The sequence below is a fragment of the Lutra lutra genome, chromosome 1 (genome assembly GCF_902655055.1).
Source record: "Lutra lutra chromosome 1, mLutLut1.2, whole genome shotgun sequence".
In the NCBI taxonomy this organism is placed as follows: domain Eukaryota; kingdom Metazoa; phylum Chordata; class Mammalia; order Carnivora; family Mustelidae; genus Lutra; species Lutra lutra.
In genome coordinates, this window is record NC_062278.1 from 114,487,464 (window position 1) to 114,499,503 (window position 12,040).

The following is a 12,040-nucleotide window of genomic DNA, read 5'->3' on the forward strand; positions in this document are numbered from 1 at the left end:
AATTAGGTCAACAAAATCCACAAATAGGGTGGAATCTTTGGACTGTCTAAGCAGGGACAGATCTGGAATAAATCAGCCGCAGATATCACTTGTCAGCATGCTGAGAGAGGCATTTCAAATAAGGGTAGAAGGTACGTCAAGAATATTGGCTTCTTGTAGCATTACGATGCATCCGTTAAATCTATACTGAGAGTTTTCCATCATGTGGATTCAAGCTCACATAATCGTTTTATGGCAGTAATGTCTAAACAAGGGTCCACAGTTAGGCTGTATTTTTATCTTGACTTGTGAACTATCACTGCCAACTACTCAAATTTCAAGCTTGTTGAGACATATGTTATCCCTGAAAACCCTTCAAAAAAAAAAAAAAGTATTTTACTGTGCCACCAATTCAGCGTGCTCTGGTCAGTTCCCCATCTAGATCCAAATTAACCATGTAATAGTTTCTACATTGGTGACTAGTATTTTAAATGACTTTTAAAGCAAAACCAAAAAGAACAATTTTATTTCTATTTGCACAAAACATAATCTGGCTTGGATTCCTTTTCTAGCTTTTTAAAAAGTGAGACAGGATGAAGCTGCGGAACAAGAACTGGATATGAAATTAAGATATGCATTTGAAATCTGGTTCTACTACTAGTTCCTAGCTGTGGCCTTATAAAGTCACTTAATGTATCTAGCCTCAGTTTCCTTATCTGTCAGATGGAGACATAGTGTCAAATCAAATGCACTAATAATGATCTAACAGCATAATACCTCTAAGACTTAATAACTTATCTTTTTACAATCTGTGTGGGTAAGCTTGCAAATGTGCTTAGTAGGAAATGGGAAAGAAAATTTTCAGACAGAGGCAGGAATGTTTTGGTGAAAAGGAAATTAAAATACTGGAGAGCTGGGAAAGATAAGAATGATTGCAACATCTGCATTTATAGCCCACATGTCACAGTTCAGTATTTATAGGTTTGTTAGTGACAACCTTCCCAGTATAGCAATGTTAATTCTGAAGTCGCTGTCAGTTTCACTGACACAGCACTGTGCACCTGACCGAGGCTGAAACCACTCACCGTTTCCATAGATGATCATTGCATTTAAAGGTCCAAAAAATACACCAGTAAATCAGTTTGCATTTCTGATTACAATCTCCCTAAATCTTACTTTGAAATACCCTAGTGAGTTTCTTTCTGACAAATCCGAGTGCATTTTTGTTTCCCAAATATGATTTGTAATTATCCAAGCTAGACTAAAACCTCAGGGAGAAGTGATGTGTCTAGGGCTGAACACGATAATAAATGTATACTTAAATTTTCCAGAGCCCAAGATCCTGTGCTACTTAAATACCATGATCAAAGCAATAGATAAAATAAATATGGAGAAGAGTAGGAGAGGGAAAGAGAAAAACTGAGAGAAATAAAATAAGAGAGTTGGGGGAGAGATTGAAGAGAGGCTTGGGAAAATGTTCAGTGGAAAATCTAGAAATGATGTAAGAGAAAGCAAAGGCAGGGATTGGAGTAAGGGGTGTATAACTGAAACTATAAAAACTCAGAGAGAAAACTCACCATCAGGGCTGAGTTTGGGAGAAACTGCACAGAGAGGACTCTAAAGTTAGAATCTCCTGATTTTTCACAAGGTAAGTTAAATTTAAAAGCTATGAGAAAAATTTAGGGTTTTTTTTTTCTTTGAGCTAGTTTTTTTTTTATTTTCACGTACTTCTTAAATGTTTTGATTATATCTTGATTTTGAATGTTTTTGGTAATATTTCCCTCTCTAAAATGAGTAGAAAATCTAAGAAGATAATTTTTAATACAAAATTAAGGAGGAGCTAATTGTTCAGACATTTGATATTTATTAGATTATTCATTGCTTTTCTCTACAATTTCAAAACAAAAAGGACAACTCAAGATAATGATTCTCTATATATGCTAATAGTCTTAAGTTTGCTTTCATTGAAGATGTCCAATTTAGTAAATGCTTAAATGTATAAAAGTGGTCTACTTTTAAAAGCCTAGGTAGAAAAGAAAGGTTTCTCTCATCTTTATTTCTATCAAAGTCGGAGCTTAAGATATATCCCTAAATTAATCAAATTCTAAAGTCAATATTCTATATTCTTCAAACCTAAAGTATCCTCTGTTTTTCTTCCTGTGAAACTCAAATATATACAAGTATGATATTAATAACAGTTTAGAGTGGACTGAAATCATGTCTACCCTTTTGTATTTGAAGTGCTTTTGCTATTGAATGAATTGAGAGTTAATCTGACACATACATTTGAGCTGTGTTTAACAACAAATTTAAAACTTTATTTCAGGTTTTGATCTGTGGGATTCGTGTATACTCAATTAATTCAGTTTTGCCGATGCAAAATATTGTTCCTTCAAATTACAATGATAGACTCTATAGGTTTAGGAATATGATAATTATTTGTTTCTAAGTTACCTTCCTAGAAGTTAAATAATTTTAACAATAATTTATGATAATTTTAATGACCATATAAACTATAAATTGAGAGGTCTCCCCAAAAACTTCAGGCACTGTGTGTGTCATTTTACTTTGATACTACTCTTCATCACTCTTATGGAATTTTTCTAAAGAAACTCTCCCGTGGATATGAATTCAAGTCTCCTCTTTGTAAGTGAATCACACTGTGGTGTCCTTCAATAAGGCATTTGAAGTTGACATTTGTTTCTCCCCCCTTTTTTCTTAGAGTTTTGAAGTGATTCCTATATAACGAATCATGGGCAGTAGAGAAGCAGATATATTTAGCAGACTAGATGTAGGGTCCTCAGAAATATAATTTTAACTTCTTATTCAAATACTTTCAATGACTTGAACTTTTGATTAATAAAATTAGATTAATTGAACTTGTCCCAAAGGAATAGAACTCAAAGTAAGCAGTCCCAAAACACTGTCCCAACTTTGTCACTATGTAGTTTATAACTTCAGGCAAGACTTAAGCCCAGATCTGGACTCAATAATATCCTTTTACTAAAGAAAGAGACAAAAGAGCCGGAAGTACCAGGGCTCTTGAGTGGGAGAATGACCAAGGGAAGCTCCCACATTATCCTGTTTTCCTATATTAGAGAATGAAGTCTCAGTTTCACAGTATCTTGGGCTTCATCGTTACACATCACTTAATTTAATCTTCTTGCCTATATTTCATCTCTATCTACTGGACAACTTGTGCTTAGAGACTCTGCTGGCCTCAGAGAAACATAGTTTTGGGGTCAGGAAACAGACTTCTGATCCCAGTCCTGACTTCAGCTCCTTTCACTCAGCCTTCCCAGGGTTTCATTTCCCCCTGGATACTGGGAGGTAATAAAAGGTGAGCCCTAAGTTCTCTCTTAGCCCTGGATACCTCTCTACACAGGCCAACTTCTCTGTAGCTGAGATCTCTGTTCTTTGGAGGTCTCTTTTAACTGAGCCTTCCCTCTTCTTTTGCCAGATAGTTGTCAGGGTACCTCTCTGAAGCAGTAGTTAGCATCACCTGCCAGTAGTTGCCCAGTGCCTTGGTTGGCTTGAACTGGCTATTGCCCAGCCTTACTCTTATCAGTGTCCCATCAACCCAGCCCTCCACAGGATGCTGCTCCCACAAAAATAGTTCCTCCGCTAAGCTTCCCCATGCTCCCTCCTCTTTTTTGTCCATCTTAAATCTTTCCTTCATCTCTTCTCCCTTGGCCAACTTAACTGTCTCTGAGCCTTGCTCTCTCATTGTTGAGAGTATTAAATTCAACAGTTTCCAAAAAGCATCCCCTCTCTTTCTGAAATTCTATGTTCCCTGACACATAAGGCTGTAACCATGTGGAAAATCCACTTTTTATTTCTTTTTATTTTTTAATTTTTTTACATTTATTTGACAGAGCTCACAAGCAGGGAAGTGGCAGACAGATGGGAGAGGGAGAAGCAGGCTCCCCACTGAGCAAGGCACACAATGTGGGGCTCGATTCCAGGACCTTGGGATCATGAACTAAGCAGAAGGCAGACATTTAACCAATGGAGCACCCAGTTGCCCCTAAAAAAATGAACTTTTAAAATACCATCCATGCATGGCATGGCAATGGCAACCTGGCTGTTGACCTACAAAGTCAGAACTGTGGTTCCCATGAGACCACTTTGGTGGTTGCATTTCCCTGTGAACTCTGACTTGTCTATCCACACCAGAGCTCTAAGAGGCATGCTCTCTTCCTCTGCCTTCTCTGTGGTCCATTCCTTCCCAGCTCTTCCCTGCTAAGTGTAGTTCCAGTGACAAGATCCTTCATTCCCATAATATCCATGGTGGATTTGCTTTCATGACACATATAACTATGCTATACCATCAATATCACAAAAACTGTGAAAATCATCATCTTTTTTTTTTTAAAGATTTTATTTATTTATTTGACAGAGAGATCACAAGCAGGCAGAGAGGCAGGCAGAGAGAGAGGAGGAAGCAGGCTCCCTGCTGAGCAGAGAGCCCGATGCGGGGCTCGATCCCAGGACTCTGAGATCACGACCTGAGCCGAAGGCAGCGGCTTAACCCACTGAGCCACCCAGGCGCCCCTGAAAATCATCATCTTAACAACATACAATTTTTTTAAAAAGTCAATAAAGATTTCTTATGAACTACAAAACAAAAATATGTATCATAAAATTATATTAAAATTCAATTAAAAATTCACTTTTGTTACTGTAATTAGAACTTGAATAATTATGTTTTGCGTATAACTGAGGTTAATTCCCTTTGTTTTTTCCCATTATGATATTCTGTTGTATGCTAATATTTTCATAGACATATTTCATTAAAATATTATTGCTAAAATTAATGATAATGCATAATATTCTGTAACACCAAATGCTGGAGTGGTTGTCACTTATAACGTTGGTGAAATTTCTTCCCTCATTCAGTATTACTTTGTTAAAATTTATTTTCTACCACCTTGTTGTAATTCTAGATTTCAAGTAGCTTTGTTTCTTAAAATGAACAAGGATAAAGAAAATATTTTTCATAACAAAAAAGTAGTATGGCATATTTTGTTAAGTGGCCAGATTTAGAAGGCAATATCAGGATAATGATAGCTATTATTTGCATAATTAATTTGTGCTAGTCACTTGTACTATTTGTAATCCTTATAATAAACCGACAGAGTAAATCTGTGCCCCATTTTCCTGATGAAAATATTAAGATAGAGAAGCTAAGTAGCATGCCCAGTCAAGAATCATATCCATATCTATGTAACTTAAGGACCAACCTCTTTCTACTAATTGACTCCATTGTATTAGAAGGTATATACATAGGACGCCTGAGTAGCTGTCAGTTGACTGTGTATCCTCCGCTCAGGTCATGACCCCAGCCCTGGGATCCAGTTTAGCATCAGGCTTCCTGCTCAGTGGGGAGTCCGCTTCTCCTTCTGCCTACCCCATGCCCCGCTTGTGCACTCTCTCCTTCCAACAAATAAATAAATAAAATCTTTATAAAAAAGAAAGTGTACACGCTGTACAAGGAATTAGGATACCAGTATTCTAAAGTAACTCAGCTTATCTCAGTACATCTATTTTAAAAAGTACAATTATAGTATTTTTCATGTAGATCAAGCATGATTGATGTGGTGATGAAAGGAGATAAATTAATTTCAAAATAATAAAGTGCTATGCAAATGTTTAAAAAATGGTTACTTACAACAATTGTACTTGAAAGAAATGGAAACATTTAGGAAGAGTCCGGTGTTGCAAGAAGAAATTCCAGGGCAGCGCAAGCAGTCCAGGGGTCTCTACTTTGACCAGGCTGGGAACGGTTGGAAGACAGGGAGGGTGTCTTACTCACTTTTATATTTCTGGAGCTTGAGATATAGTATATACCTAATAAGTGCATCCTTTGGAATATGATAAAATTTATATTTTTGCCCTTCACGTACATTTTAGACAGTATTTTTTATTGATTATATTGGTTAGTTTAATGTAATTAAACTGTAAGTTAATATTTTAATTAAATATTATACATAGGTACAAAATGGGGTAAAAGGAAAAGAGGTGGTAATGTTCCACAATATCCTAAGGCTCATATGTGCCATCTTTAATTGCATTTATCCATTGAAGGTCTTTTTATGACAGATAAAAAATTCCCCATGTATCAAATGGCCAAGCAGCACATTTATGTACAACTCTACCAGCTCTTCCCTATCCATAATTTTAACGACTCTTGTTTTTCTCATTTTAAAACATTAGAATTAGACCACATATCCCCTTAGCAGAATTGTCTATAATCATACACTAAATTTTTTTTCTATTTCCAGGTGAAATCATTTTATTTCAAGAAACTTGCATTAATTCAGGGATCTAAACACAAAGTTTTGATAAGGAGAAATCTTAAACACAGCTGGGATAATTATTGGAGAATATTGATTCATGTTGCTTTTGTTAGAATGAGAATCTGAGATGTGAAACATTAATGGACTTACTGGACTTACTGGAATTCTGGCATGAACTTCACCACATATTACTGGGATTGTGGAATTTGGGCAAATCTCTTCCCTTATCCAAGCCTTAGTTTCCATATCAATAAAGCTGGAATGTTAATATCTGCTCTGCATTCCTATTTACCTCCCACATGAGGCTACTTCATTCATTCATTCGTTCATTCATTCAGCACATCATGTTGACTCTAAATACCTTGTTAAATATATTTACCTGAGCTTTTTAGTGATGCAATCTTCCTTCCTTTAAAGTGTCGTCATAGATTTCCTTCTTAAATTTTTGCAAGAAAGAGATTAGTAGTATGATTAAAAATTCCAACCAAGCAAAAAAGAGATTTAACAACAGAATTCTGAAATTTTCGAAGGTTATAGTGTCAAAAAAAAAGGATGAAAAGGGTGCCAAATAGAGTAAAATCAATTAACACATGTATAGTAGTAAATTGTCATTATTCCTGATTCATAGCATTCAGAGAAAGTTCTTTTAAAATGCAGGTGCCTGCCACATGAAGAACACGTCATTCATAAACATTTTACTTTATAAGTAAAATTTACTTTATAAGCAGTTTGTTTTGGAGATGGAAAAATGTTTTAGACTTTTACAAATCGGTTATACTTGAAGGAGAATGAAACTAAGAGTCTGAAAATGTAAGTTGCTTTTCTGGCTCTTCTAACCGGCTCTGTGATTTTAGAAAACTTACTATTGGTGACTGAAAAGCAATGAAAAATGAGAAAGAACACGTTCCTGATATTTTAATTAAAACAAACAAACGAAAAAGGAAATGTTAAACTGCTGTCTCAATTTGCACCTTTCTTTCAGGATCATACTGGAAACAGAAAGCAAAATACCCACCACACAATTTACTGAAAAATAACAAATTTTACAGAAAGAATTTTAAATAAACATCTCAGCAACACAAGCATTTTTCTCCGATATATATTTGTGAGGATCCGAAAGCAATTCCCCACTCCTAAAGTTCTAAGTGCCACAGCTACACTGGGTTCTCTTGTTTGTGGGGCTAAATTCGCCAGAGGCGGGGGAACTGAAGCTACAGGAAGGAAGAGACCTCCAGCTCACCTGGTCTGAGTCTCTGCCTTCCAGCAAACAAGTGTCTCAAACACCTGGCTCTTCCACTCTTCATAGAAAACTAGCAGCAGCCTTCTTACACTCTGTTCAAATATCACCACTCATTGAAATATCAGAATTATCTGTATTACGCCAAACTATAAAATGGCTCTTGGTTGTTTAACATAAATGTTGCACCTCTTAATTGTTTAAAATAAGTGTTGTAGGTTGTCTTTATGAATGCTCCCAAATTTTCAGTTCCCTATTGGGTTGTTGAGTATAAGCTTTATGTTCCCTGGAAGGATTTGGCTTCAAAGATCTACCTTCAGCCTCATTATAACCCTTTTGGTATCCTATAATTAATTTTTTCACATTATCTTATAGTTTGCAAAGCTATTCATGGACAATTTAAAGTTCCCATTGAAAATTTTTTACCTATCATTAAATAAGAATAAAAGTGATAAGGTTTTTTCATAAATAATTATATCTTTACATATTTTCAGTAAATAATATTAAATATACGATTAAAGGCACTTATTGCTGTTATGTGGCAATCCTAAAAACCACCTCCGTAACATTTATGCTATTTGTAATTTAATTAAATAATTTTCAATTAACTGAAATTGAAATGTGAATTCATAAAGTGAGTTTTATTAGACAATTTTGACAATTTAAGCATCTTGTTCAGGGTCACCAGACCAATATATAACACAGCAAGGACACTTCTCTCTATCCTTCAAATCTAATTCTGAGCTTTTTCCTCATCATCACAGAAATATTTTTCTGATGTTATTGAATACTTATTTATTGACTGAGTTATATTTTTAAAAATACTCAGCATAATGACTTAAGCATGATGAAAAAAACAAGTAAGCGTTTGAAAGTACATTAGATGTATCATAGTTCATCCATTCTGATGCACATTTTAACATCTCAGAAATTGGAATGAGTCTTACAATTGATAGCATGTCATAATTTAATTTATAGCATTTTTTCCTCCTAAAATACACGCATAAAATGGGATTTTTTTTTACTATAAATGCCATCTTAAAATGAAAAATTTGGAGGCCCTCCCCCTTTCCAGCTGGAAATACTTTAAATTCAAGAGGAACATGTTCATGTCAAAACCTAGAGACAATCTTATGCATAGACTGGCTGATTTGAGGGACAGAAGAAAGGCCTTTCTAGATAAAGCTGCACCAACTGTTATCATTATGTACAATGTCTGCATTTATACCAGAAAAGAGCCAGATACACCAACAGTCTCTTAAAAAGCTAGAAGCAACATTAGAAGTCATTTAGACCAAGCACATTTCACTCAGCCTAGAAAGGAAAGGGTTTGTCTAAGCGATATGGTCAAGCCAAGGCAGAACCTGAGTCTCTCCAGACCTGGAACAGGTCTTTCTACGACAGTGAGCCACGAGAACTTTGTCTTAAGCATTGTCCCTATTAGGTCCTCTTTTGAAATTAAAAAAAAAAGAAAAAAAAAAAAAAGATAGTCACTCTGTTATCTACTCTTCCTGAAGCTTTCCTTTGTTTACAAAAAGACCTGGGTGACTATAATTTATGGAGCATGGTGCCGGGCACACTGAACTTATTGTTTTATAGATTTACTCAGGGCCAAGCTGACACCAATTGCTTAGATACCCACCATCACTTTCTAACAAGACAGTGAGTAGTGTATGTGTGGAGGGGGGTGGGGGCAAGGCACATAGGGTCATTTCATAGTGTCAGAACCAGGGACACTTTACATGTCCTATTAAATCACACTTAAAAAATGTAAAGTTTTAATTACTTTGTAAGTCTTTTATCCTTTATCTTTAAGCCCTTTGTTTTTAGTTTTTGTTGAAAATAAGTGTGCAGTAAAGTCTATTTTGAATATTTCCAATCAAGTAACTAGGGTAAATTTAAAAATCCCAAAAGTTACTGGAGTAAATTAAAAATTCCCAAACTCAGTACTCTTGAGACTTTCTAATAGATCTACTATCCATTAGTCAGACATTAATGACAAAGACTCAGGTTGAAGGGAAATTTCCTAAATCACCAGAGTAGTTTGTTTTTTTTTTTTTCAACACCAACCCTCAAGATAGATAGTTTAAAAGTGTGATTAAAAAGTGCATGCAATTGGGACGCCTGGGTGGCTCAGTTGGTTGGACGACTTCCTTCGGCTCAGGTCGTGATCCTGGAGTCCGGGGATCGAGTCCCGCATAGGGCTCCCGGCTCTGCGGGGAGTCCGCTTCTCTCTCTGACCTTCTCCTCACTCATGCTCTCTCTCACTGTCTCTCTCAAATAAATAAATAAAATCTTTAAAAAAAAAAAGTGCATGCAATCAGATACTGGTTCACACTCTTTCTCTTTTCAGTTTAACTTCTTACTCAAACACCTCCTCTGATTCCTGTTTGCTCTCTCTTTTAGATCTGTGGTTCTTGATCTTTTCTTTTTTTCTGCCTCAGCCCAAGTGTGAGATCTTTTTTGGTAAGAACAATGACTCATTACCTCACTGATTCTTAACAATGCAAACATCTTTCCTCATTTTAACAGAATTCTCATTTAATTCTAGCCTAAATATAATCAAATAATTTCTTGGCTACTGTACTTTCAGAGCCTTTAATAGGCCAATATGCATGTTCAATGATCCTTTAAGGAATATACAATATGCGTTGCTTCCAAAACTTAAATGACGAAACTTCACACACACACACACACACACACATACACACATGAACAACCTTGCTCTCCTCACTACCATTCCAGCTAGAGTTTGGAGGATCCCTTTGGGTTATAATTTTGACATGTGGAAAGGTCTTTAAGACAAAGGTTGAGAAGTTACACAACATGAATATTTGTTTATTCAGCAATATTATTTAAAAAGTGAAAATGCAAGAACATAGTAAACCAGTGGGCTAACAACAAGTAGAGGAAGCGCCTAATTCTGTAAGGCAGATCCCATGCCCACTGTCTCTGTTGAAGCTCCTCACTAGCCAGAGGAATATTATTCAAAAATCGCTCAATCCAAATTACTGATGTCCTGAAAACTTTGCAAACATCTCTACTCTGGTTATTCCTATAATGAACATCCTTCAGTGTTCTTTCTGTGATTTGGAGTGTACATGGGGCCTACTAGATTTTAAATCATAGGCTATATTTATCCAGTATCAACAAAATAGGGAAATGGAGCTGAACCTACTCTTTCCCTTCCCTCCCTATAATTTCCTCTTTTCTAATTTCGTGGCAATCAAGTTTCAACGAGTTAATCAAATGTCTTTTGTGTGGCAGGTGCCAGGGTGTTTGTTTTTATTAGTGTACCAACTGCCATATTTAGGAACTTGGCCTTTTGGTTAACTGGCTACAAGCATGGGTTTAAACCATTAAATGTGTGTATTTAAACTCAGCACTTATTTTTACATCCCCCTATCCAAATAATCAGGATGTGGTTATCTGTAAGATGATACATTATAACTTTTTTCCTGTATACACCCAAGCACAAAAATATATGCCTCAAACATAATCATCAATATTATAAATGTCCATCATCCTATGCCATTTATAATATTGAAGAAATGAAGAGAAACCTGGTTTGTAAAACATACATAAAAATAGTTAAAGGAAATCCGCATGGCAAGACTTATAAAACTGGGCAGTTTTACACATTGAAACTGTTTTCAACATGATAAAAAAATGAGGGAGGAAAACATCACAATTGTACTTTATCTTTGATTGAATGAAAGAGCTATTTTTAAGAAATAAAGATATGCCAGAAATATGAAATCATTTTTAAAATAGTTAAAGTTTTGATAGATCTTCCTTTACATTGAGGGAAGTTAAAGAGACATCAGCATAATCAGAAGGGAAAAAAATACAATTCTGTGACACATGTTCTGAAGAATAGGTAATGCGCTTTTTGTTCATCTTTTTACCAGATAACTGTTATATTCTTTCTTATTATTTTTCTACTGTCTCAATTTAGAGTCATCAACATGATTTATTACTTTTTGATACTTATAAAAATACTCAGCTCAGATATCAATTTGTCTGAAAGAGAACAGAGAATTTACTGCACCCTTCCAGAAAGGGTGGCATATAGAGAAGAAACTAGTGATTGACATTACAAGAGCCCAAAATATTTATTGGTGTCATACTGAAGAACTAGTTTAGACAACATAACATGAAAAGTGAAATTATATTTGATAAATGTTATCAACATTGCTAAAATATGTTTTTATTTTAAATGTTAATAGAGGTGGTTCACACAGATGCAACCCTGTCTATAAGAAAACACTTATTTGTCTATATTCTAGCAGATAGTCTTTATTGCTAGATCTACAATGTTACACCATTTTATGTTAAAAGATTTTACAATTTTAAAACAATTTTTGTTTACAACAAATTTATAATGTTATAACATTTTATTGCTAAAATCTACAATGAGATTTCACAGTAACAGAATTGTAAGGAAGTCATAAAAAAATCTTGGGTCACACCAAAGCAAATGTATTTACTAAAGAAATACTTAGTAATACCTCATCAGTGTTCT

The 12,040-nt window shown here is 35.1% G+C and overlaps 1 protein-coding gene across 3 annotated transcripts in view; it reads left to right on the forward strand.

The window, feature by feature from the left end:
• The window catches only part of OSTN (osteocrin), a 60,898-nt gene that overhangs the window by 16,701 nt on the left and 32,157 nt on the right, over positions 1–12,040 (forward strand). For 2 of the 3 annotated variants that reach the window (XM_047732998.1, XM_047732981.1), the window contains exon 1: positions 1,563–1,627. The exons of the other annotated variant lie outside the window; for it this stretch is intronic. The gene's annotated coding sequence lies outside the window, so the exon portion shown is untranslated. Of the gene's footprint in view, positions 1–1,562; positions 1,628–12,040 lie in introns of those variants that run through there. 3 annotated transcript variants of the gene reach the window in all.